The sequence below is a fragment of the Seriola dumerili genome, unplaced genomic scaffold (genome assembly GCF_002260705.1).
Source record: "Seriola dumerili isolate Sdu_G_001 unplaced genomic scaffold, Sdu_1.0 BDQW01000807.1, whole genome shotgun sequence".
NCBI classification, from domain to species: Eukaryota; Metazoa; Chordata; class Actinopteri; order Carangiformes; family Carangidae; genus Seriola; species Seriola dumerili.
The window spans coordinates 2,283,559-2,307,044 of record NW_019175062.1 but is presented as its reverse complement, the minus strand read 5'-3'; the positions used below and the strand labels follow the sequence as shown (position 1 = coordinate 2,307,044).

The following is a 23,486-nucleotide window of genomic DNA, read 5'->3' as shown; positions in this document are numbered from 1 at the left end:
TCATCCTAACTTCTTGGCAGCCTCCATGGTGGACTTGATGGCTTTTCTTTTATCAGCCCTGGTGATGCCAAGCAGGATGTAGGCCTTTTTCAGTGATCACCCAGCAAAACCTCTACACCCCTCTTCAATGGGCTCACAGTGTGCCTTCCAGCCTCTCCTCCAGCACTGCTCCAACAGCTCCTTATATTTGGACCTCTTCAGTTCATTGGCCTCCTCCATGCGGTCCTCCCAGGGAACTGTAAGCTCTATGAGCAGCACCTGCCTTGAAGAAGCTGAAGATGGTACCATGTCTGGCCTCAGCGTGGTTGCCATGACATGGTCCAGGAGCTTGAGCTGCCTCCCCAAGTCAACTTGCAGCTCCCAGTCAAGGGCAGAGGTTAGCAATCCAGCTGCTGGTCTGAGATGCACCTGCGGCTGCTCACCAGCTCTGACAAAGGTGATGTTCTTCTGGCAGCAGACAATGTTTGTTTTTAGTCATAGCTTTGCTTTTGATGGCTTCTGGCATGGTCTTAAGCACCTGGTCATGCTGCCAGCGGTAGCAGCATTCCCCCAAGTGCAGTTGCACACTTGACACCTGCCTGTACCTCCTCCATGACATAATGACATCTGTCCTTGCCATGAGTCTTATTGTATTGAGGTTGTGGGATGGATCCCAGTCCCGCCCATCCAATTGCCCCTGTGCCTACCAAAGCCCTGTGTCTCAGCTGAGACTCTGTTGCTTCCAGGCCTTCTTGGGCTCTCCGCTTCCTGCCTGTCTGCACAATGATGTCTGCTGCTGCCACTCTGGGGTCCTTGGAGTCCTGGTAGAATAGTGCCTCTCTTGAGCAAGTGACCCTAAATTCCTTGTCCAGACTACTGAAGGGGAGCTGGAGTTTATTGCTCCTCCCTTAGAGTGCTGTACTGCTAAAGTTCCACGGCACACCCAGTCATCTGCAGAGGTAGCTGCTGATTTTCTTCTCACTTTCAAAAGAGATAACTAATAAGATGCCGTGCTGATAGATCCGAGCCTTGAACCTGCCAGGTAATCCATACTTGTCTACCTTGGTGAGCCAAGATTCTGGCTCCTTGATGGTTGAGTGGATCACTGCTGTATCCCTGAAGCTACAATTAAAGACCTTGCCCAGGCTTTTGACTGGTTTCTCCTTAATGGATGAAATTGCAATGCCGAAATGGAACTTATCCACCACCCTTGGACCTAGATCTGGCAGGCTTGAAACTCATCCTTGTCCAGGCCATGAACTTCTCTAGGCCCTGGAGTATCCACCTACCTCCAGGCACTGATGATGTGATGACAGTAAGATCATCCATGAAGGCTCTGATGGGGGGCTGCTGAGTGCCAGACTTGGACAGAAGGCCTCTGCACTCAGTCTCTGCTGCCTTGACCAACATGCTCATAGCAAGGGCAAAGAGAATAACAGAGATGGTACAACCAGTTATTATCCCCTTCTCGAGCCAATGCCAGTCTGATGTTATGTTCCCAGAAGTGAATCTGAGCCTGAAGTTGCCATAGTAGTATGAATGTCTCCCAGGAGAAAATATGTGCTGTTATCTCCACTTTTGGACAGAATATCTCATCTCCCCCCTCTCTATGACTGTTAGCTTTTCACTCCACATTCCAGTGTGGCTGCTCAGAACAACTAGATACACTTGATTCCTGACATGGTCAGACTACATGTTTTCTGAACTAGCTGTTGTCCAGCTTAACCTAACCCTCGCCCTCCCCTTTGATACATGAAGGACACATTATTTCCTACACTGACACTGAACATTGACCCCAGATATGAAATGTGAGCTGCACAATCTTCCAGTTTGAATGTCATTCCTATACTTGGGATGCTTGGTGGGGACCCTGTTTTTTTCACTGTCATTTCACTTTTATTCAATTTCATGTCACACAAATTAGAAATAAAAATACAATACAAGTATACAAATAGCAATAGGTGAAAACGGAACACCCCAATAAGGTTCAAAAGCTAGAAATAAGCTTGTGAATAGGGGCCCAGTCAATGCATGTACAAAATACAATTTCAGCCATAAAATACCTAAATCCTAAAACCTAATTCCTAAAACCATTTTAAAAAAACTAAAAAAAAATGAAATCTTCCAAAACATCTGTCCCATCAGTCCATATATAAATTTAATAGGTAAGATACACAACCAGGAATAAATAGTAGAAAAAAAAGACCTCAGCCTTTCATGGAACACAGGTTTAAACATATTTTAGCAACTGCTGCTCTAAGTTCTTTTTAAAAGCAGATAGAGATAGTAACATTTTTACAGTCTTATCAGGCACATTCACACCTGTGGACCTCTGCAGACCACACTAAAACTTGTGCATTTAAGTTTATGTTTCTTTCCCTGTATAAGATGTTTTTTCTGGTCTTGTATGTATGTGAGGGAAGGTAAATTGGAATGAGGTCACAGAGTCTGTCATTTAGCTTAAATACAACATTATACATGATACAAGCATCATCCTAAAATGAAGATGTGATTCCAAAATCATGGACATTAGCCACTGATGTTGATGATAAGTCCTGGCTTGCAGCTGGTGCCCCTGTTCATCCTTAAGGTGTTGGATGGTGTTGAGGTCAGGACAGGCAAGTTCTTCTACCCCAATCTGGGAAAACCATTTTGTATGGACCTGACTTTGTGCACAGCATGTCATGTTGAAACAGCAAACTGTCTACCAGAAAACACGTGTTTAAAATATTATTGTATATTGTAACATTAAAATTTCCTTCATATTTATTCATAGCGGCCAAGACCAAACCAGGACAAGCAGACCCAGACAGTATACAAAGATATGAGGACAGCGCTGTCTACATTTAGGCTATATAGTTAGAAGTTACTTAGTGATCCTGACATATCAAGATCTGTTTTCTCCAGATAAACAAAACTCAGAGTCTACAGCCATGCTAACAGCTTTGTAATGCTGTACTGTGTACTCTGCACCATGCTTTGCGCTAAATGCTAATGTCTGCATGCTAACAAGCTGGTGTTTAGCATGTATAATGTCAGTGGTTTTGCAGGTATTTGGTCATAAACCAAAGTTAATTTTGACCTGGTGTTGGTGCTAGAGGTAAAGAGAGAATGGCCTCAGTCATTATAACTCATTCTCTAAATCAATCAAAATATCATGGCAATCTATCTAATAGTTATAAATATTTCAGTCTGGATAAAAGTGATGGACTGACTGACAGCCACGCAGCTTCACACCTACAAATAACTATTTAGTGATCTCAGTAGAAATGAGATCCCCTGATCACTTCTGAAAGATCATGAAAGTCTGATGTGATGATCATCTAGAGTTAGCATACATAAAACCATTATGTCATTGATTACATTTGACATCAACACATAACAGTTATTGTAACCTACTGCAGCAGCAATGCAGGGAAAATCCCTGTACTGTCCCTAAAATATACCTACTGCGCTGTGACTAACAGTGTACCTGTGGTTGTCAGTGGGTGTTCAAGATAGACAGAAAGTAAGCAATATAGTGACCCTAAGAGAGAGAGACCTCATATTAGAGTCTCTTCCATTTTTAACTAATGATCACCAGAAGACAGTTTGAGTTTTGTTTAATTCACAAAATCAACATTTTGTAATATGCAAAAAATCCTTTAATATTGACACCATAACATCATCAGTTCATCATCAGGACATGACATTACATTTTGTCTTCTCTGGACTTCCTGAAAGTTAAAACTAGATGGAATGACTATCTAACTAGACTTTGACATTGTGGACCTAGTATAGATATACCTCTCAGACAACACAGTATCATGTTATCTTCCACATAATATAGGCTAGTTTACATTCAAGAATTGCCACTCAGGTTATACCACTGCCACAAGTTTAATATGAGAGAATATACAATTAGTTCCTGTTTAATTGTCACAGACATTGAGGCAAAACCCACACTGGATACTGTTTGCTTTAGTACATACTTTCTCTGTGTGGGTGTACAGCAAATGGGGTGTGTGAATGCAAATGTGTGTGTGTTTATCTGTGTGAGTGGGGTGGAGAGACGATGACTGTGTAACAGTCAAAGTGAGAAAGCTCATATGGTTTAAATTTAAATCTGACCCATCTTCAAGTGACAGATCAACAAACACCCGCACATACACTGCTGCCTTTCACTACCCATATATGGAGGACTGAAAGGTTTATTAAAGACTTTCAATTCCCCTAATCTGAAGTCATATTAAATATCAGACATCAGGGAGTGGGTATGATGGATACTTCTCCCAAACCACAGCTCCACAAAACAACTTCAACATCTGATATGACATTTAATTTGAGGTGTTCATTGGTGGCTTCAGTAAATATTTTTATTCATTAGAAAAATACTTCACTGTCTTTAAATACATTTCTCGGTTCTAAAGGTTTATTAAAGGACAGGTAAATGTCAGCCACCCTGAAATATAACCTTGATATAATCTTGAGTGTCTAAATAGCCATGTCTAATAATGATAATTATTTCATTTTATTATATTTTTGTGATGATTTTAATATTCACAATTTTAATCAAATGTAAACAGTGCTGTACAAATAAAAGGTCAATAAAAAAGTAATGCAAATTAACAACAATGTGTTTGAAACAAAAATGGCATCATATAATTCATGACTTGTTACAGTAGCCATGGACAAAAAAGACCTTCAGAATCATTCTTTGTGTAACCACAGAGAAGGTGACGTTCAGACAGAAGCCTGGTCCTGTCCATCTGGTTCTTCCCTCCACAGCCGTCTCATGAACCAGGAGTCAAACTATTATAGAATCAACCTTTTTGATGAACATGTTAATCCTGTTTCTGTTATTGGCAGTAGTGCTGCAATCTAAATATACACCAGCATAAAACAAGGCACTTGCCACAAACCTGCCAAAAAATTAAAAATTAAAATAAATCCTACTGTCCTTGATGGACTTAAATATCCAGAGAAACCTGGGTGCAGTCTCTTGAAGAACAGTAGTAACATTATGTTGTCTTTTCAATTTAATTTCAGTATGAACCCTGAGATGTTTGTGAGAGGAAACAATTTTAACCTGATAATTTTTATGAGAATTGTTGTTGCAGCTTTCCTTTTTCAGAGGTCAATAATCAGCTCCTTCTTCTTACTAACAGTAAATTTCATGATCACAGTTGTTTACAGTTGCTATCAGTCTCCAACAGTGAGTCAATCCCCATAGACTCCCATTTTAAAATGTTCAACTTTACAGCAGAAATAAACATGTTTACAGCCTGGTACAAAATAGTTTTGGTTTCTAGAGCTAATTTCCTCCTTTATGACACCTGTTTATATAACTCACCTGTTTACATTTTATTAAGGCTTAAAGTTCTGCATAATTGAGGGCGTGGCCTCTTTGAGTGACAGGTGGGTGAGTGTATGCTTATTACAAACCAGCATGCGCCGAAGTCTCAGCTCCGCACATGTCCCTCCTCTTTGGTCATTTTTGGAATAGCTGGCAGTTAGGGGCGAAGTCAGGCACATAGCATGAATTGCTAACTGGGCCTTAAAACACTGAGGCCTATTTTCATTCCTTGATGACATCCATGAGAGACTTGTGCCAGAGGCGAAATCCATCAGAACATTTTGTAATTGTATGGGATAACACTGCATTTCACCATTCTCTCCCCGTGTCACGTTGTCACTTTTCCTTGCCCCATATTCTCCATCCCTCAGCCCCACAGAGGAACTCTTCTTCTCATAGAGGTGGAAGGTTGATGATCAGTTGCTGCAGTATGCATGAGCATATTTCAGCTATTCATGTTTGTGACATATGCTGTGGGGCAGCACAATCCATGCAGTAAAGAAATGCTCTTCTTTTTGTTGTAATAGTATCTTGGTTCATGCCAAATAGAAAAAATCAATCAAAGCTGCTTCATAGACAATAGTGATCCATACTGTGATGTTTTGTAGCTCACTGTGTTTTCTTGTTGAGAAACAAAAGTTGTCAGTGTTCCCATACCAGAGTTGATCCTCAGATGTGTGTGAATGTGTGTTTTGGTGCATTAGTATATTTTAACTGTTGTGCTGAGCTGAATTTTGGTAAAGAGAAGTGTGTGAAGAGCCTTTAAAAAGTTAATTCTATAAAGAAATGTGTGTAACCAGCTGTAGCAGCAGCTCTCAAACTGGTCTCTCTAGTTCTGGTCTTCACTATTTACTATGAGGCCTGTGAAGGAAAAATCATCATAGAATTTCTGAAGATGACAGCTGTACCTGCAGTAGGGTACGTAAAGGGTAAATAATGGGGTCAAATGAAATTTTTTGTTCACCACATGCCTAATGCCACTGGTCTTTCAGTGCCACCAGTAATGTTAAACACCCTGGAAATGCAAATTCCTGTAAGTATCACATAATGCAACTGTATGCACAGCTTATTAAAAACATAGGAGATCAGTGCCACCATGTGAGTAACAGTGTGTTTCTGGGTTTTTGGAAAGGGTTTTAAATGAATATATTCTGACTCAGAAAACTTTTACATACAGAAATAGAAATCAGTTCATTTAAATAACAAATGCATTATTATTCAATATGGATAAAACAAAGACAAGACAAAGGGAGTGACAAATGAAATAGAAACACCGTGAGATAAAAATTCAGTTACTAATTTTATGCAACAGTAAAAAAAAAACTGCACAATTTGTTTTCACTGTAGACAGACTGGAAAAATAGCTGCACATCACAGCAGCAGCTTCAGTCCTCCACAGGATGTATTCAGCTACAGAACTACTGTGTGGTCATGGCAGCCCAATACACAAGCCCTGTAGTTACATGTTTTAAACAGAAGAAATAGACATGAGGCCTGAAAAGAAGCTTCAGGTCACAGTGTTTCACATAAAGCACAAGTGTAACACCAGCCATTTCATGGCCTGTGTAGACAGCTGCATTGACTAAAACTGAAGCATATCTAATTCATCAGAAAAACAGGCAAATGCAGGCAAGTTCTAGGTCTATGACTGTAAATGGCAATGATGGGAAAAGATCATGGGTTAGATTCAAACTCCAGCCTCCCACACCAAAGTCAAATGCAGTACACATCCATTGACCGCTGCAACCTCCACAGCCTTACTTTCTGCTTCATTACACTTCCTGCACTAGCTCTGAACATTTGCATTATGATATTAACTCCAAGCACCAAATTCAAAAGTTCTCAACATCTGAAGATCATGAATATCAGCAGTAAATGTCTTGGCGATGCAGCTAGTTGTTGTCATGAAATTTAGCTCTGGACCAAATTATTGGAAATAGAGCCTGATGGACTCAAACACATCTTTATCCTATCCATCAAGTGGCGCAGTGGGTTGAGCAGGTGCCCCATATGTAGAAGCTACAGTCCTTGCTGCAGTCAGCCCCGGTTCGAATCCCGCATCGGACAGTCCTTTAGTGCATGTCATTCCCCCTCTCTCTGCCTCCCCATTTCCTGTCTCTCTCTACTGTACTATCTAATAAAGGCATAAAAAGCCCCAAAAATATATACTTAAAAAAAAAGCAGATCCATTAATTAACTGCAGTTTGTTTGGGTCACATTTTAATGTATACATATACATATTTAAATATAAATGTTTATTTTGGATATTCAGATTATTGTCTCTCCTCCATTAACTCAATGCAACATTGTTCTAGGCTGTTGGACCAACACCTCATACATTTCCTTTGTATTTTGTGGGATAATACCTCACCCACATTACTCCTACCCAACTTCCATGCTTCGAGTAATGTCAGTACACAACAGAAAACCAATCCTTAACCAGAAAATCAATTTTTCAAACAACCTAATATACAGCAATAGCCAACAATAATCCCAATTGAAACAATCAAATCTTCTCTTGGCATACATTTACAATAGCACGTTCATCCTTTCAGTGAATTTTTTAAAGTATAAAGTCCATATTTTTAGAGATGTTTTGTGGAGGATTCCCACACAGATTTTGATTTTAAAATTTCTCTGACTTTGAATCCACAAATTTTAACTCTTATGGACTCAGCACTGTGGTACATGTTTGAATTATAAAATGTTGTTAATGTAAAATTACATATGTTCTTGTTTTGAAATTGGTAGGCCAATTAGAAAATGCTCAGAAAAGTGGTAGAACCCAGTGAAGCCTGTGGAAAGTTAAAACACTAGTTCCACTGGGAAATACATTTATTCACTTTCTTTCTGAAAGTGAGGTTAGAAGATTGACATCAATCTCATATGCTGAGTACAGTGCTGGAGTCAGGATGTGGTTAGCCTAGCTTAGCATAAGACTTGACCTAATTCTGTGCTAAGTTCAAAAATACAGCAGCCAACACCTCTAAAGCTCACTGATCAACATGTTGTAGCTTGTTCACTTCATACACATGCAGAAATGTAGAAAATGCACTTTGTTGTTTTTAGGACAGTCACATGCAGACTATTTCTTGGTGAACCACAGCTGGGTACAGTGTCTGTGAGCAGCTTCCCATAGTCTTGCTGTCACAGTGAGGTTGCCAGGTTTGGTTCAATCATGCCTGTGGAGAAACCATCTGACAACCTGTTATAGCCATATATGCTCCAGTTGTTGGTTTGTCAAGAAATAACTCCATCACATAACTCCTGCTAAAGTCCTGCTAACTCCACAGACTGTGATTTTAAAAAAAAAAAGAGTTATAACATGATAATAAGTGATCTTTAGTATTCAGGGTTTTTTTTTACTTTTTTTACCCATTTCCTCCCTCTTTCGGTCTTTATGTCAAGGTACGCTAAACATTTTCTAACCAAAGACTGTAAATAAAGATGGACGTAGCCTCTGTGACATCACCCACAGGTTTCTGAAGAGTGGTTTTGAAGCTCAGAGTGAGCTGTCTTGCCATTGCCATTGGCAGTGTCTGACATCGGCTATCCAAAAATGACCAAAGAGGAGGGGCGTGTGTGGAGCCAAGACTTTGGTGCACGCAGGCCTCGCCCTCAATTATGCATAACCTTAAGCCTTAATAAAATGTAAACAGGTGATTTATATAAACAATTGTCATGAAGGAGGAAATTAGCTCTAGAGAGCGAAACAGTTTTTGTACCAGGCTGTAAACATGTTTATTTCTGCTGTAAAGTTGGACATTTTAACATGGGAGTCTATGGGGATTGATGTCCTCTTTGATAAGGCTTATAGTTAGAGCTGACTCAGCTGAACTCTGAACCATCTCTTAGTTATGGGCCAGACTGCTGGGGAACTCCCATGGTGCACTGAGTTCTTCTACATTTCTCTGACTCTCCCATGCATTTATAGCATGCTACTGCATGTGATCAACATTGTGTCTTGTCTTACCTGTAGTTTGTGCTTCTCTCCTCTCTCTCTCTCTCTTTTCTCTCTCTCTCTTTCCTCAGTCCTCAATTAATGAATTAACCAGTCTGACTGTGCTTGAATACAACAGTATATACAGCTGTTCCTGGTTTCTCTCTCTTCTCTCTCCCCCTCTCCTCCCTCTTTCCCCCCTCTCCCTCTGTCTCTCCTCTCAACCCAACCAGTCAAGGCACCCTGAGTCTGGTTCTGTTGGTGGTTCCTGTCAAAAGGGAGTTTTTTCTCTCCACTCTTGGCTTTGTCTCTCTTATATCAAAAGGTCTTGACCTGCCTCTGTAAAGTACAATGAGATAATGTGTTATGATTTAGTGTGATATAAATAAAATTGAATTCAATTGAATGTCATCAGAAGGAGATGACAGGGACCAACATCTGGGAACAAACAGAATGGAGTCTGAAGCGGTGTGATACTTGCTGTCTTGTGTCCCTTTTAGTTGTTGTGCCTGATCCCGCCTGTTGGGTCTAGCTATTATCAGGCTGATATCATGTAGTCTGAACCTGACATGACTCTCAGAAGGAAGAAAATAAATGCATTTCCTGAGATGTTCCTCAAAGAAATATCAATACTATATGAAATATACTGTACAATTTTTGGGAAATATATGTAATATATGTGAAATTTGATATATTCTGTGTCTCTCTCTTGTCTCTTATGATGCTACTTTTGTTCAATAGTCTGGACCTGTGGCAATAAATCCAAAGCCACAGTATATACACTGAAAGTGAGACATTAAGCTTTGATCCAGAGGTTCTTTTAAAGTGAGCAGTAGGTCCTTCAGTGTCCTACTCAAATACGGAAAGTCTTTCTAATGTCATACCAGTGCCCACCGGAACACACAAAAATCCAATTTTTCACGAGGTGGAAGATCATTACCCCTAATTCTGAAAGTCACCGCTCTTAAATCCATAATTCTTCCTTTAAAGTGGCTCGACTGCCACCATGACTGTTAGCTTTGTTGCATCACAGACTGACAGCTTTCATCGCCTGCTGTGTGAAACATGAAAGCGAGTGGAAACACTCTGATATCGGTCCAAGATAGCAGAGAAGGAAAGAAGAGAGAACAACCAGAGAAATGATAAAAGAAGAAAGCTGCAGAGTTGGAAATCTCTGGTATACAGAGACGCGCCTTGTCTCAGATGGGGGGGGGGGGTCATATTGTAACTGTTACTGTTCTACATAGTAGTGCTGAGTTCATAACCTTATTCAAGAGATTTAACATGTAAACAAGAAACTGTTTATGTAACTCTACTTTAAAGGAATTTAAAGGAAAGACGCAATGAGTCACACATTTGCCCAGGACTGACACAAAGTAAAAAGAGTTCCTGGTGAGATCTGAGATCAGTCAGAGGCTGAGCTGAAAACAGTCAAAGTCTCACTCCCACTGACATGGTTGGTGCATACGTTGCAAGCAAGCTTACAGCTAATCTGTACACTGCTTGTCCACTGGTCACATTCATATAAATAATAATAATAATCACTCTCATATCTGTGGAAGAAGTATGGAGCTGCAGTTAGACAGTGTTTAGACTAGCTTAGCAGAAAGACTGTATGGGGAAACCACTATCCTTGCCCTACCCTGGCTCTCTGCAAAGCTAGAAAGACCATACCAACACTTCTTAACCTATGTGACTTGCTTAATATATTTTTATTTGTTTAACCTGTAATTGAACTTACCCTAAAACCACACAAGGGTTTATACTAATAGTTGAGCAGATGGGAAAACTGCGGCTTCAAAACATAAACTCCCAGACATTTTTACATTTCTGTGATGCAGCATGTTGTTCTGCACTTATGTTGTGTGGAATAATTGGAAAAATTTGTTTCAGACTGGGAAAATTCATCTCAACGTCCATTGAAGTTGGTGAAGAAATGTCCTGATTTCAGCTCTGTAGCGCATGAGACTCATATCAATCTTCTCATCACATTAATTTCAAAAAAGTAAATCATTTCCCCAAAATGTTTAACTAAACCTTTTTGGTATAGTAAGGATTATTTTATATAGTATAATTTGTCTAACAAAGTCTAACTCCTGATGCTGAAGCCTTCTGCTTATTTCAGAGTGCAATTGAGTGCACTGAAGACCGTCAGTATGGCGAGGAGGGAAGAGCAACGAATGACATTTTTTAAAAATACACGTAGGCATTTAAGTACTGCATTATGATTGAAAAAAATCTGAACTTTACCCTTAAGATTATCTTTCTGGGCATTTTGCCCTCATTTAATATTTGACAACATGAATGAAAGGCTAGTTCCCCTGGAACATACACATTCACACAAGGTCACGCAGGTACACAGGCACAAATATATACGTATACGCAGACATTAGAGCCTCTCACCCTGCTAATACAAACATGCAGCCGCCCCTGTAAAGTTCCAGAGTAAAGTGTCATAGCTGTAAGTGTACAGTCATCATCCCCGTCACCATCCACCTCTGCTCCACCCTGCTGTGGTCTGATTGATCTGACATCACACTGCACTGCACTGTTCCACTGTGGAAACCCTGCATCTCTAATGCACTATTGGGTTCACTTTTTGATCCTGTCCTGTCCTCTCCTGTCCTGTACTGTGGGTGTTCTGGTTGGTCCTCTGGTATAAAGCTGTTGTACCACACAAGAGGGGACTGAAAAGTAATGCTAAAAAAATGTTAACATTTCATGTGTTTCTCTGTTTACAGTAATTCACATTAAAAATCATAAAAATGCAGCTGTGAACTCTGATCTTCTGCCTATGGTTATAATCTGGACAGTATTATGTTTCCGTCAAAACATGCTGCAATGAAATAGATCAAATGAAGCTCAGTATGAGTTCAGTCAGGAGGACTATTCTCCCACGCGCTCTCTCTCCCTGCGTCTTCTAATCAACTGACCAATCAGATTTCACCATGATCTCAATCAGCCAATCATATTGTTGCTGTCAAACATTACATCTGTTCTCCTCATCATTTCAGTGTGTATAGCTGTGTCCCTCCTCTAGTCTTCATATCCAGGATGAATCCATTGAGTCCACTCCTCATCATATCCATATCTTTATCTTTATCATTCTCTTCATTCCATCACCACCACGTGTAACACAGGGGGATATCCTATACTACACACCTCTCCCTCTTTCAAATATGATGATATCACAATGGGGTCTTACTGTCAAAGATTCTCACTTTTCTCCTCTTGTTCATACACATGGTAATAAAAGGAAGCTAGCTCAGCTGACTATTGGCTTGTGCTAGCATGTGCCAAAGTAGCTATCATGTTAGTGGTTAGCTGATCAGCTGCAGTAGCTCACCCGCTAGCAGAGCTGTGCAAATGAATTTTCCTGCACCACTTTTTTTCTGACTGGGCATTAATTGTGAATTCAAATGCCACCACCCTACAAGGATTGAGGCCACACACACATACACACATAAAGGCAGTGAGAGGAAAAACGTTCCTCCTCCCTAATGTATAATCACTGACTGAATAAATGACAGGAGTGTTTGACAGAGACATTAAACACACACACACACATTAATGTGACAGATTGACAGAGTGACTACAGCCCCACTGATAGCCCAGTGTCAATGGAAAAACCCTTTAAATATTCTCCCAGTGCCTGAATGCAAATATTAATGAGACACACACTTGCACATATTGATGCACACACACTTTGAATACACATGTACATACACACACAGCAGTAGTGCATGTGGAGTGATGAAAGGATGGAACATTAGCACATCGACATACACACACATGCTGTCATGCCATAATGAAAGCTGTGACTAATGAAGCCATCCCCCATTTTGCGGGCTGTATTTATTGTGTCCCCTGTCACTAGCCGTAGATCATCCGGTGCCACTTCCAGATCCTGGAGATGAGCGTTGACAGGGAATTAACTCTCTGTTGTCATCCTAATTCACACACACTTAAAGGTTTATCACTGACACAGAGGTTTACCACAGTTACCTCACCTGGATATTATGGCTGTGAATGAACCAAGCAGCAACCCTAACCCTGAAAAATAAAGCCAATATGGAAGTGCCAAAAACTTCAAGTCCTCGAATGGCCACTTGAGACTGGCTCCATGTTAAAATGTAAAACTTTGCAGCAGAAATAAACATGTTTACAGCCTGGTACAAAAAGTGTATGCTTGCCACAGTTATTGAACCAGCATGCACCAAAGTCTCGGTTCCACACACACCTCACCTCTTTGTCCATTTTTGGATTAGCTGGGGCGGAGTCAGACACTGCCAAGATGGCGATGGTGGAGCAGCTCACTTTGAGCTTCAAAACAGCTCTTCAAAGACCTATGGGTATCGTCACTGAGGCTATGTCTAAATGAGCACATGTCTTCACCACTGGATTACCAACCAGGTTCAAATCAAATCAAATCAAATCAAATTTATTTATAAAGCATATTTAATTTACATTTGTTGTTTTAACATAAAAGTCCAACAGTGGCTGTAGGGTGCCGTTTTGTTTCAAGGGCAGATACATTTATGTCATCTGCATAAAAATGAAATGCAATGCCATGTTTTCTAAGAATGGACCCCAGGGGGAGCATATAAAGAGAAAATAGGATACACCCAAGAATGGACCCCTGAGGCACTCCACAAGGTAAAGTCGCTGAGGAGGACACACAATCACCAAGGCTGACAGAAAAACTTCTGTCAGACAAGTAAGACCTGAACCACTCTAGAGCGGTTCCTTTAATACCTACATAATGCTCTAGGCGAGCGAGAAGGATACTGTGATCCACTGTATCGAAAGCAGCTGAGAGGTCTAAAAGCATAAGAATAGCAGAATCCCCTGAGTCAGTGGCTAACAAAAGATCATTAAAAACTTTTAAAAGTGCAGATAGATTCAGTGCTGTGAAATACGTAAGAATGTAAGTTTAAGGACTGCAATTGAATAAGCACAATTTTTTTCCAGGATTTTTGAAAGAAAGGGCTCAGTGATCAGAGAAGACTGCATCACATACTTCAATATTAAAAACAGGTAGACCACATGATAAAACAAGATCTAGTGTATGTCCATGCTCTTGCGTAGGACCTGTCACAGATTGAACAAGATTAAAAGAGTTAATAAGATTTAAAAAGTCTTTGACCAGTGGCTTAGTTGGACAGCAAACATGGATATTACAACCCTGTCATATTTTGGCATAATGCCGGCCAAGAAATTGGAGAAGTCATTTAGAAAGCCCTTGTTATATTTAGGCGGTCGCACACAGCACTGGAGGGGATTGATCCCACTCAAACATACTCAGTTCAAAACTTGAGTAAAAGTCCAAAAGACAGGTGGCTGCAGTGAAACCTTTTCCTAAAAACAGTCGCTACCCCTCCTCCTCGGCCAGTGGTTCTCAGGGAGTTAAAATATAAACAATCCAGTGGTAAAAGTTCAGAAAATGAGCTTGACTCACCAACACTCAGCCAGGTCTCTGTCACAAACAGAAAATCCAATCCACGAGAAGAGAAGAAATCATTCAAGATAAATGTCTTATTTGCTAGTGATCTATCATTCACCAGGGCTAATCTGGTCGGGGCTGAGTTGACAGCCACGTCGTTAGACGTCTGGGGGGCCCGACCCAGCGGCCTAAGGCTTCGGGGATTCACCCCACCACTACGAAGATGAGGTGAACGGAGGCGTGGTATCTGGATCTCCTCATCTGAGCCAGCAACAGGTACCAGCCAGGTATATACAGGATCCAGAGGGCGCCAAGAAACAAAACGCTGATGATGTGATCCATATTCAGCCAGAATATTGTGGGGATTAGTCCCAGGAAACAGTGCCAGGTGGGATTTCAGTCTCACCAACAGACCACCGTGCTTACCCTGGCGTCTCTGACGCCTCCTCCGGGGAAGCCGGTATGCGGCATAGGTAAGCAGGTATTTCTGATAAGAACTGGGGAAGAGTTTTCTGTCCACCCAAGTTGTACTTCACCAGATTTTCTGTGGCAAGTTGGATATTCAGTAGGCCTAGTGCTTGGCGATCATAAACCAGTACAGAGTTGGCATTTCTGGTGACAAAGGACAGAAACACCACAAGTACCAATAGAGCTGACAGCAGCTGACGGCAGGCCACACACACTGGCGCCATCTTGGGAATTAATCCACTGCAACTGTAGTTCTCAGCCGGACACAGGTTGTTTCCATACCTTCACTGTCAGCTGGTTTGTACTAATTTAATTAAACGTTGTTTGGGATTTTGTATCATTAAAATACAGTGTTAACAGATTTAATCAGGATTGTAAGGTTGTCCATGCTTTAATGTTGAGGCCTTGTTGCAATGAGTGTCCCTGTGTCAAAATTTAACTCCAACACTATTATTGTTTCAGTATTGTGCTTCCAAGTTGATGCACAAAACAATGAACTTGCATTTAATCAAATTACACAGTAAAGCTGGTAAAGGAAGTATTCAAACAGTGCACAGAAGGTGGGCGAATCAGGTGGGAATAGGGGTTTAATGGTTCATTTTTGCTTTTTTGAGCACAAAGTGAGTTATTATAGATTGTGAATGTTGGCCGTTATGTAACTATGAATTTGTTTGCCTTCCAAAGCCTGATAAATACTCTTCTGAAAAAAGAACTGTTGTTAAATACACATGATATATGCAAGAATAAGTGTCCAAACTAAACGTGTTAAAACTTCACACAACAATGTCCACTCAGTGTTCACTTGTTCTGGAGATTTCAACCAAATCACAATTTATCAGCTGACTAATTTTGCTTGGTTGTCATGTTGACATTTCATTCTTGTTCTTGAACAGCAGCTGACCAAAGAACTTCAAATAATGGTACACTTACAGGACGTGCTTGTTCTGGAGCTTTTGACAGCATCCCATAATATTCATCAGCAGCCCAAGTATTAAAGGCACTAACAGTGTTTAAAATGATTAAAGTTTTTAATATTTACTGATGAAGACCAGGTGAAAGCTCTAACCCAAGTGAGTAAGTGAATGTTGAGTGGGGATGGTTTTGCCAAATGTTGTTTCAAGAGTGTAATTTAAAACTCAGCATGTAAAATACAGCGCTGAGTATTTTACAGTTTGAGGTACTTATACTTTAATGAGTATTTAATCTAACTTTATACTACATTTAGAAATGGAAATATTGCACTTTTTACTGACCCAATTCTATTTAAAGCTTTAGTTACTAGATAATTTGCAAATTCAGATCATTATAGTGTCAACAAATAAATGATGATGTTTTTTTAAAAATGAAATTGTAAAGTAAAGAGCATTTACATTAGCGCTACATTCACCAGCTGCAGCATTAAAGCAATATGTACATCATATATGTACGTACATATTGACAGCAGAATGTTCCACAGTCAGGCTGCTCCGTCTAGTGTGAGTAGTCCATTGACAATAGCTCAGCCACCACAAAAGCTCTAAGTTTCTGCAGAACACTGAAAGTGTTTGAAAAGCCCCGACGTTGATAAGCCTCATCTGAATGTTTCACATTTTCAGGAATGTTTCTCGTCCGCCTCCACAAACTCAGATGAGGAAACAGTTTGGCTGTGGGGACGTCCTCAGAAAATGTGGCCTGTTTTTCTCTTGTCTCGCCCACGGACACAAAAATGTTTGCACACTGTGGCAGAGAAGTGAGAGAGGAGTGAAAGCCCTGCCAGATAAAAGAAGAAAAAAGAGAGGAGACAAGCAAAGAAGAGGAAAGGGAGAGGGAAGGAAGGAGGAGGGAAAAAGGAAGGGAAAGAGGAAGGAGGAATCAGCAGGAGAAAAAACATGGGGGAGAAGCAAACAAGAGGATGGAGAAAGGAGAAAATGGAAGAAGCAAAGGGAAGCAAAGACAGAGGGAAGGAAAGAAGGAGAAAGAAAAGTGAGATGAGGGAGCAGAAGAGGGACAGAGGAAAAGAAAGAAGTGGGATGTAGAACAGAAAACAATCATTGTGGGGATGAAAATAAAAAAATAAGAAAAAGAAGGTGGAGAAAATGGGAAAGTGCAAATGGAAGCAAAGACAGAGGGAATAAGAAAATTTAGAAGAGTAGAAGTGGAGGAGAGAAATGGCAGAAAACGGGAATGTGATAAGAGATAGATGCAAGGATAGATGGGAAGCAAAGGAAGAAGTGAAAGGATAAAACAATGAAATGCATGGACTGCAGGGGAAAGGTAACTAAAGGAGAGAAAGAGAGGATGGAAAAGAATTGGGGTGGAGGAGGGAAAACAACAAGAGAAGGGTGGAAATGAAGGAAAGACAAAAATGAGATGATGGAGTGGAAGTAGAGAAGAGGAAGGAGGAAAGGAAGTGTAGGCCAGAGTCAAGGTGGCAAAGAAAAGAGAGAAATGATGGGTGCAGCAAAGAAGGGAATGAGTGGAAGACAGAAAGTCAAAAGAGAAGATAAAAACAATGAAGAGAAGAAAAACAAGAAGGAAGGGGGAGGGAAAGAAAAAGGAAGGAGGGGTTGCTGACGAGGCCCCTGGGGTTTGCTTTTGCTTTGGCCGAGCGCTCGCACGCCCACGCCACGACAGCCACTCGATTACCAGTCTTTTATTTCAGCATCGGTTCCAGAATCAGCCGGGGCTGTGAGCAGCGGGGGCCCCGGGCCCCAGGCCCCCTCAGCTCCCTCATCACAGGATCAGTCAACATTTATCTGCTGCTGCCATCACTGTGCTGACTTACATAATTCCTCAGTGTTCCACTGTTTCTCTGTTAAACAGCAAATATAGTTTGAAACCCCATTTGGAGATTTGGCCCCAAATTGACGCTGTTTCATGACTTTATTTAATTTCATACTTTTGCTGTTTCATCTTTTTTCTCTGTGGGTGAGAAACTTATAGGACTGACGAAAATTAAAAGTCATTCTGCTTTTTATTTAATGGGAAACTTGGGGATATAAATTCACTATTGTTCATGTGCAACTGAAGAATCAAAGTTAAATCCAACTTCTTATGAAATGATGTTATTACTCTTTCCTCAAAAACTTAAGCAGCACAGATGTACAGTCACATTTGTATTGCTGTTCTCTTAGTTGTGAAACTGTGTTTGACTTTTTGAATGTTCCTTCCATCTTTCCTTACAAATGGACTTTTTGCAGATACATATTTTCTGTGTGGCCGCAGCAGATTTATCAGCAATGAATGAACAGCACATTTCAGAAATGGAGCTGATCAAATTCAGATTAAACTCAGCTGGTTGGACTGATTTTTATAAATGTAAATACTGAGGTTTGCTTGTGTAAAGATGCTGAACGGAGTCATTAGTTTGATGCAATATTCCATGTGGAGCTGCACAAAGCTTTTCTCATAATCATCAATCAATAACAAAAATGAATGTGAATTATCAATTAACTTTTATCTCTCATACTTCATATTATTATGGTTATTTGCACATTAGTAAAGATATGATTAACTGATTGATTTAAGAATAATGATGATTTTTAATTTTGAATTGAATTGAATAATCATTTAAATCAGACAAACAAAAACAGAACAAACTAAGTTTGAGGACATTATTTTTGATTAACTCGTGTTGGGCAGTGGATTTTTTATAGGTTATATGAATAATTATTATAATTATCAAATCAAAAATGAATCATGATATTTAAGTGTCATCAGTCGCAGCCCTGCTCAGGCTGTTTTTTGGCATAAAGCCAGGAGGTCACGCAGGGCGTCAGCAGCTGTAGGGTGCTAAAGAGAGAAATCCAATGCAATTCAATGCACACGTTAGAAACCCCACAGCTCACTCTGCAGTAAACACCTGATACTGAGGAGACAACAGACTCTGTAGGACATTTGATTGGGGGCTGATGTTCACTGACATCATGTAAGACAGAACCAGCGATTTACAGTGCATTCAGAAAGTGTTCAGACCCCTTCAATGTTTTCACACTGTGTTATGTTTCAGCCTTATGCTAAAATTGAAAAGGTAATAGTATTTTTCCCTCATAAATCTCTATACTCAGTACTTTTTCTGTGATTACAGCCTTGATTCATCTTAGGTATGATGCAACCAGCTTCGTACATCTGGATTTGGGGATTTTCTGCCATTTTTCTTTGCAGCTCCTCTCAAGCTCTGTCAGGTTGGATGGGTGCAGTTGGTGGACAGACAATTTCAGGTCTCTCCAGATGTTGGATTGGGTTCAAGTCAGTCAGGCATAGTTGCAAACTACATTAGCAACTTATATAGTTGGAACTAAGCACTTGGGATGCAAGTGTTTCCCAAAACCATAGTTGGAACTATCGTGGTAACTATGTTGGTAACTTACATGGTACAAACCATCATTAAGTGACACATGGTTACGACAAACAGTGTTGTTAAGTTGCATAGTTCGAGCTGCAGCTCTCAAGCTGTGGTTAAAAGCGTAGTTCCTGGTGACTACATCATAGATGACTGAAGATGCAGACAAAGATAGGTGGTCATCATGTAAGTAAACTGATAACGTTCAATAATCTTGCTGTACGAACACTTCATATGTATTTCTCTATAGATGGATTTCTCTGTTCATGAGTGAACCTTAATGTAATATAATAATGTAAATAATATAGATCATAAATATATATATATATATATATGTGTGTGTGTGTGTGTGTGTGTGTGTGTGTGTGTGTGTGTGTGTGTGTGTGTGTGTGTGTCTCTGTGTGTGTGTGTGTATTTCTAGACCTATGAAGGAGAGAGTTCTGAAGTTAGTCTTCACTACAAATATATGCAAAGGAAAAATGGACACCACATAAATCTTTAAGGTACTTTATGAATCAATTGATCACTGAGATCTTCTGTTGCCATTGTGAAAAAGGGATTCAAACCCAGGTCTGTGTGCACCTACTTACCCACTGAGCTAACATCATGCTATGCCAAAGTTTTTAAAAGGTGTTATAGGTGTGAATAATGTTATAGAGCCTCCCTACATGCATTGTAACAGCCTAGCTAATAGTTCTTATACTTTTTCTTCTACAGTGTATTACTATTATTATTGATTATTGCTATTCTTTATTAATAAAAATAATATAATACAACATCAACAGTAATGTGATTACAATATGAATAGCCAAAATAGGAATCATGTAATCATCACAATTGTCATATTTAGGCATAATATTTCAAAGTGTGTGAGTCAGACCGAACACATCTGGAAACATTGTCATTCTAACCATGGTGGTTCAAACCAACATGGTTCAAACTACTGTGGTACCAACAAGGTACAACAGTTTTGGCAAACCGCTGTACTTCAGATGTTTGTTAGTTTAACAATGCATCGTCCCATGTTAGTTCAGTGCTAACTTCCGTCGTTGTACGAGAAACGGAGCTCACTTTGACAGCCAGCTCTAGGTATTATGGTTGTTCCAAACTTCTTCCATTTAAGAATGATGGAGTTCCACTGAGCTCTTGGGAACCTTCAATGTAGCAGAATTTTTTTTGTTGCCTTCTCCAGATCTGAGCCACAACCCTGTGAGGCACCTGAGCTAAATTTCAAGTGTCAAAGTGTCTGAATATTTACGTAAACGTGATATTTCAGTTCTTCCTTTTTAATAAATTTGCAAACATTTCTAAAGTTCTGTTTTCACTTTGTCAGAATGGGGTATTGAATGTAGATTGCTAATGGGAAAAAAAAGATTATTTCTTCCTTATTTTAGCATAAGGCTGCAACATAACACCATGTAAAAAGAGTCTGAACACTTGCACACTCCAAATGCACTGTATATGGTCTATAAGCAGTTGTTCATTTCCTGATGAATTTTCTTGAATGAACTGCTAAAATGTTTATGGCTGGAAATATTGAATATATGAAATATTCATTCATTGTTTGCTTGCATGTTGACAAATGTTACAATTTTGAAATGTCAACTCACCTGCTATTGGACAGCAATATATTGGAATTTATGTATATACCAAACGAACATTGCGTACATGTTCCCTGTAAATCATAATTTCCAGGAAAGAAGAATAAGAAATCACTGAGAACTATGTGAGCCATATTATAAAGTGTTACCAAATAAAATGATTATTTTCAATTAATGGAGCGTCATAACTGCAGAACAGAAAAAAGTGCTAAGTGCTAAGATTTCAGTGCATTGTCATACGAACTCTCCTCAGTCTCTCCCATTGTCTCTCTACCGTCTTGTCTTCTCAGGGCCCATCGCTGTCCACCCACATCCTCAGATTCCCCTTGTCATCCCGCACTGCCAGGACACCCCCAACACACACACACACACACACACACACACACACACACACACACACACACACACACACACACACACACACTCAGAGTAGTGAGGCTGACCATGTGGGAGATAGCTGCCTGTTAGGCCGGCAGATTCTCTTTCTTCTCCTCTGGCCGTGGGAGGTTCCTGTTTTTCTTGGTAATTTGGTGTAGGTGGCTCTTTCCTCTATTGAGACTGACCATCAAAGAAATCAAAGAAAGAGGGCACTGAAATAACACATGACAGTAAAGAGGAGAATTACCTTAATCTGACTGTAGTTATTTTATAATATTGCATTACTGGAATTATTCTGCTGCTGGAATTAATGCCGAAAATCTGCTGATAAAAGTATTTTTTGGAGACACAAACATACACACACACACACACACACAGACACACACACTGAGAAAATGATGGACGTAAAGTATTGTGTTTTCTATTTTTTACAATAGGTTTTCTCACATCATTCACAATCAATTTTTTACCTCCTTTCATTAACTGTAAGAAACAATAATATAGAAAAAAAAAAAGAAGAGATTTTTGGCGGAGTAGGTGAAAAGCGGTGGAATTAGTACCAATACACTTTGCTCATGTGGTCAAATTGCGCTAATCTGATTACTCAGACTGTGAAGAATGTTCCCTAAAATAAAACATTCAAATGCTGTAAAACTTGAAACCCACACATGAAAATACATGTGAATGTTATTTAGGAAAAAGAGAAAAAGCCCCCTTTCTGCTCCCTCGACAATGCACTCCATGAAATGAGCCACTCACTGTTGCAGAGTGAGCATTTCCATCTGGTCTGAAACCTGCTCACCGCATAACATCATGAAATCTACAGCAGCATAGCTACAAGTTTCAGTGTAAAATGGACAAAGAGGCTAAAATTAACAAATAAAAAACCAAGCAAAAAACATCACCCAAGTTGGTCTATTTTTCACTTTTTCATTTTACAGTCCACAACTACAACAACAAAGTAGCTACAGCATGAGAAATAAGCATATAGCTCTTTAACTACAGGTTAGTACAGAGAGAAATTAGAATTGTAGTAACCACAGTAAATCTACAGTAAATACAGTATACAATATTAGAATGTTAGTGGCTTTTTCTCCTTTCACTGGAGGTTTCTGTAATAAAATAAAATACAGACTTTGAGGACTTTAATTTGTGTATTCAATTGTTTCATGGACAACTTTACAACTCTGCTCCTCCTGTCTCTTGTCTGCAGAGTTACTGCTGATAGATGCACTTTAGATGCACTATTTTCTGGGTTTGAACTTCTTTTCTCTGACGTTTTCAGCCAGACCTTTATGTTGTTTTTTGTGAGCGGAGCTGTGGGACTGAACAGAACGTAGTTAGCTGGACAGGGAGACAGTGAGCTCTCCCTCTCTCTTTTTCTCTATCTCTCTTTCTCTGTCTGTCTGATGGTTTTTTTGTAACATTGAGCCCAATGTCAGGAAAAGTCCCAGGTCTCCCTTTGGCCACTGGGCTCCACACAGCCAGCCTGCTCCTTCTCTCACCCTTCAGCCAGGTTGCTACCTCTGCATACCAGGCTGTTTCCTGCCTGATCACACTGAAACTTCCACTCCTGACCCTCCTTCTTTTCCATGAGTACCTCACTTTGTGTCTGTGTGGGTCAGTTCGATGGTTTACTGTATTGTTGTCTGTTTGATTTTCTGACTGTTTCTGAAACTTCTACGTATCCTCACCTATCTATTATCTTTGTGTGTGTGAACAAGAATCATCTGTGGCTTTTTAAAGAGAGCAGGGAACTGGTTACATGAGAAGGGAGTGGTGGTGTGTGGGATGCAGCAGTGCGTGTGTGAGTGTTTGTGTAAGCATGTGTGTGTGTTCATGCCAGCATGTGTGTGTGTTTTCTTCCAGGGGAGCTGCAACAAATATTGGCAAAGTAGATCTTAAACAAAGATGGTGTAATATAAAGTTTCAGTGATGCAATGATATAATTGTGTGTGTGTGCATCTGTGTGTGTATATACATTTCTACTGCACACATGCTGTGGGTGGGCGGCGGCATGC

General features: G+C 40.0%; 1 pseudogene; it reads right to left on the bottom strand.

The window, feature by feature from the left end:
- On the bottom strand, nucleotides 1–23,059 carry LOC111237060 (annotated as a pseudogene).
- Nucleotides 23,060–23,486: the final 427 nt, after the last annotated feature.